This window comes from Hirundo rustica, chromosome 6 (assembly GCF_015227805.2).
Source record: "Hirundo rustica isolate bHirRus1 chromosome 6, bHirRus1.pri.v3, whole genome shotgun sequence".
In the NCBI taxonomy this organism is placed as follows: Eukaryota; Metazoa; Chordata; class Aves; order Passeriformes; family Hirundinidae; genus Hirundo; species Hirundo rustica.
In genome coordinates this window covers 4,838,235-4,843,017 of record NC_053455.1, presented here as the reverse complement: position 1 = coordinate 4,843,017, position 4,783 = coordinate 4,838,235, and the positions used below count along the sequence as shown (strand labels likewise).

Sequence of the window (4,783 nt, the reverse complement as noted above, 5' to 3'; positions counted from 1 at the left end):
ACAAGCTGTCAGGCAGTTAACAAGGAGGCGAAGACTTGACGAACAATAAAAGGCTCGGGCTCCGCGCTGGTGGGAACCGCCTGGCAGGCAGCAGGGGAAGGGTGCTGGAGCAGGGACAGGCTGGCAAGGCGAGGATGTAATTAACAGGGTATCAGCTCCCCTAAGAAGAGCCTGCTGGGAGAGCAGCACGCCGGCTCCTCGCTGACCTGCGGAAGCTTGGTGGGCTCTTTGAAGTCGGCTCCTGCCGGGGCTGGGACTCGCACAAAGGCACCCACGGCGCTGGCTGCGGGGCCGGGGGCAGCACCGGGAGCTGGGATTAGTCCCTGGAAAGCCCCGAGTGTGTTTTGGCTGACGGCAGGAGCTCTGATAGAGGGTAAAGAAGGGGACCCGCCGGGCAAATGAGAGCTTACCGTGCCCTGCTCTGGCTGCAAAGGGAATCAGCCTCGGCGCTGGCGCTGAGAATGGGAATTTCTGCTCGTCCTCGCCAGGCGCTGTCGTGTCTCAACCGGACCCAGTTCTGGGAGGGAGAGGGGTTCAGTGCATCTATTAAATCTCTGAATCCCCGAGTTACAGGAATTGTTAAGAGGAGCACATTTTGTCTGAAAGAAAATCAGAAAGCTCGAACTAAATCTCTCTCGGAAGTCTAGAACCAAAGGGGAGTAAAAGGGTCCCGTATTAACCAAGTTTTATACGACTCTTAAGCTCACCTTTGCTTATCTGGGTTGCTGTGGGGCTGCGATCCCACCTCAGGACTGGCACTGCAGGTGTCCACACGGCCATGCAAACTTCTCGTTATTCCCACCGTGGCTGCATCCAGCTCCACTGACTGCAAACTCAAACCTTGAGCTCTCCACAAGGACGTCTGAGAATCCCCCGGTTCTGCCATAGGCAGGAGAGAGAGAAAGGCGTTAAAGCTGTGGTCTCACGGGTTTCATCCCCTGCCCGCTGCAGGGTGCCTGGGAATGGATGTGGTTTAGGGGGGAAAGCCTCATTAGGTAGGGAAAAAAAAAAAAAAAAAAAAAAAAAAAAAAAAAAGAAAGAAAAAAAAAAAAAAGAAAAAAAAAAAAGAAAAAAAAAAAAAAAAAAAAAAAAAGAGGTTTTATCACCTGAGTGATCTCCGCAATCCACTCGAATGACAAAAAAAAAAAAAAGGTGAGCTGTTGGGAAGACGAAAGACGGTCTTTAAGAGGGTGTTGATGGAGTTGTGAAACCACAGCCTAAGGGGACGCGTCCCTGCATTGCGATCCAGGAGCAGGGACATTTCCCCTGCTCAGCCCTGGTCAAGGGTGGGGATTTCTGACGTGTCCCCGCAAGGCAGCCTGTCCCCAGACACTGTCCCCAAACACTGCCCCGTCCGCCTGTGCAGACAGGGACACCGGGGACACATGCCACCCACGGCAGAGCAGCGCGGTTTGCATCGCGCCCTGTTGGGAGATCGGCAGCAAACCTCAGAAAACAATTAAAAAATTGGCAATGACGGATCTGAGTTCATTCCTCTGCGTCTGGAAACACTGCTTGCCCTTTCCAAAGCCGACCTCTGCTCTGGGGACCGGGATTCCAGTTTGAAACTTCCAAAGGGGAGCCCCATCCTCCTGCCACTGGGATCCTGTTGTGCTCCCTTGTACGTTCCACAAACCCTGCTTGGGGCTGTGAGCCTGTGTTTGGGGAAAAGGCCCGGATTTCAGCAAGGGGCAGACATACTTGCTTTGGCTTTATTAAAAGGGAGCACAAATATGTCTGTAAATGTAGCCATCTAGGAAAGGATCCACTTTTGTTTCCTGAAAATTAACATCCTCCAGTCTAACAGCGAGTTTCCAGCCAGCCCAGATCTAATCATTGACAACAAAATAATTCATCTCCCTCGCTCTGCCCAGTAAATATTCCCAATATGTCATTCCAGTGTCAAACGTCCCAGAACCCATCACCCTCCCCAGCATCAGACTCCTCGGCGACGTGCAGGGCAGCCTGAGCCAGAGCCTCCTGCCACAGTCAGCAAACAAGCATGTTTTACATTAGGCACATTAAGGGGAACAGCCTAGTGCAAGGAATATTAAATTAAAGAAAAGCAGCGAGGAGAAGTATTCGACCCTGGTTACAGGCAGAGGAACACAGGACCAGGCCTAGGTTTACAGCATGTGGAGCACACTGGCATTTCCCCAGTCTGATTGTGCTCTCTGCATTTACAGACACGCTTGTGTTAAATGACTCCAGGGACAGAAGGCAAACTCACTCTTGTGTCACCTCCTCTGCACCTCAGGGCTGTCATGTTATGCCATAAAGTCCTTTACCCCACCGCTCTAAAAAGGGAAAACCTTGTGGTCCTACACCAGGGCTCCCAGGAGGAGCACAGCCTTGCTGAAGAAGTGTTTGTGTGTGTGGGGGTGTTACCTGACACACCTGCCAGGGCGGCAGCCCACGGCTGGGAGGTTCCTTGCCTATGGCACAGCACCAGTGTTGGAAATTTCATGCTCAGACCCCAATAAATCAGCAAACCCGATCCATCTCCTCACCTGGGCAGACTGCAGCTGCACCACAGCCACTCGCCTTCCCCAGGTATTCTCCCTCAGTCCCTGAAGACCTTTCACAAGGAAGGACACATATTTTTTCCTTTGCTCCAGGCCTTTTCCACCTCCTGTCAACTTATAGCTGTTGGGAAAAAATATGAGATTCTCAGCAAGGATCTACTAATACCGAAATGCAAACCCATGTGTGTTTCTGCATCAGTGCTTTGCCACGTGGGATGGTTCAGCCACCAGCAGTGCAAACTCTCGTGGTTTGTGGGGCCAGACCCCTCACAAAGCAAGCCTGAAAAACCTGAAAGCACTTGTAGCACCACAAAAAAAATGGGGAGAGAAATATTTTCAGGGTGACGCAAAACCGAGACCATGGAAAGAGCGGAGACACCTACAAGAACAACCTGGGTGAGAGGTACTGCTTCCCACATCTGGTGTGTGGGTTTACAGGTGAAAACTTCCTTGTGCTGTCCCTGGGATCCATGGTGTGTACAAACGGTTGGGAATGAAGTGGGCAGCGCTTGGATCCTCCAAGGGCGTGGTTAGAAGATAATAACCTGTGTCCAAGTGCTTGTGGGAATCACACACCCTCAAGTGTCCCTTGCTTGTAAAGTGAAATAAGTTCATGACAGCAGTTGAATTTTTATTATTATTATTATTATTATTATTATTATTATCAAATGTGATTTACTTGTGAGGAGTGAAACATGCCATTGCCATCTCTCAGAGGAAGGGTGGTGCCCATTCTCTCCATGCAGCATCTCACCAGCAAATGTTAACATTCTCCCAGATAATACCTTTGTATAGACATTTTGCACCACATCTGTTTTATAAACATAATCCAGGGTATACTAGAGGCCAGATTGTTCTCTATTGAATCCAAGGTGCAGAGGATGAGGTCTAGGAGAGCCCTGCACAAGCACTGTGAGTTGCATGTTCATAAAGATCAGAATTACTCATCTGGAGCTTGTCTGGAGCCGAGATGGACCCAGGGTTGAAGCAGCTGGATTGAAACTGTTAGGGAGCCGTAGGCTCAGCAATGCTGGACAGAGTGGTTTGGCTCCTTGTGAAGACAGAGGTCAGAAGGAAACTTCAGATCCTCCTCCAGATCCAGATTTTTCTGCAACTCGAGCATGCTTAGATCTGAAGGTCCGGCTTGGCGTTTTCCCTGCTGCTAACAGCATTCCCTGTGAAATGTGCAGCGTGCCGGAGAGTGCTAATGCCTTGCAGACCTGGGTCGTGTCATTCCCCAGTGTTATTTATACAGAACTATTTAAAAACACAGGCTAAATAAAACCTGTAGCAGCATCTAGGTGGGAGGTTCACTTTATCTAATTTTATCCACCTACAAGCTCTGTGCCTTAAACTCAAACCACACTTAGAGACAGCCAAAGTCTTCAAGGCTGCTTCACAAAGGACAGAGAAAAGCCTCTCCAGCAGGTCGTGTGTCAATCCTAACCTGGATACACATCCTGGGAAGAGAAAAATCACCTTGTGGCCGTGTGTCCTTCTGCCTCAGCCACAGTCAGTTCTGAGCAGCGGCTACAGCTAAAGGTTTGACTGTACCTGGGTAGATCAGGTAGGATAAATTGTGTTGGTGTGACTAAAGAACCTGATCCCCATTTTCAGTAGTGACTTAGGCAGGCTTAGCCAGGTTGTTAGAGCTGTCAGGGACCTAAAAATACCGATAATGATTTGCAGGCTGTTACAGTAAGAGATGCCAGACTGTTACAGTAAGGGATGCCAGGCAGTTCAGCAGACTTTGGGCTCATTAGTCACATAACTGCCTGCTTGCTTTCAAAGAAGTTTCTTCCCCCATTGTCCAAAAAGCCTTGCACTCAACCTGCACACAGCTCCTGTGGCAGAGTGCTGGTCTGACTTCTCTGAGCAACTCAGGACACATCATACCTCAGTTCTGGACTCTGAACACTTCCATGATACCAAGAACTGGAGAGAAAGCCCAGCACATGCCAATGAAGACCTCAACTAAATATTAGGAAAAACTTCTTTACTGAAAGGATGTTGAAGCACTGGAACAGCCTGTCCAGGGAACGGTGGAATAACTTGCTGTGATTGCTCAAAATCTTGTAGATGTGGTTCTTTGAGACATGGTTTAGTGGTGGCCCTGGAAGTGTTAGGTTAGTGGTTGCACTTAATGATGTTAAGAGGTTTTTCCAATCTTAATGATTCAATTGTTCTCTTTTAAATCACATCTCCTCTTCTCTGTACACATCAAGAACCTCAGGCTTGGCTGGACTCTGTCTCTTGAT

At 49.2% G+C, this 4,783-nt stretch overlaps 1 long non-coding RNA gene across 1 annotated transcript; it reads right to left on the bottom strand.

The window, feature by feature from the left end:
- Window positions 1-498: 498 nt before the first annotated feature.
- Window positions 499-2,612, bottom strand: LOC120754573 (uncharacterized). Its single transcript, XR_005701475.2, has 3 exons — window positions 2,511-2,612; window positions 708-879; window positions 499-599 (listed from the first exon to the last, which is right to left on the bottom strand). It is a non-coding gene; the product is annotated as an uncharacterized LOC120754573 (long non-coding RNA).
- Window positions 2,613-4,783: the final 2,171 nt, after the last annotated feature.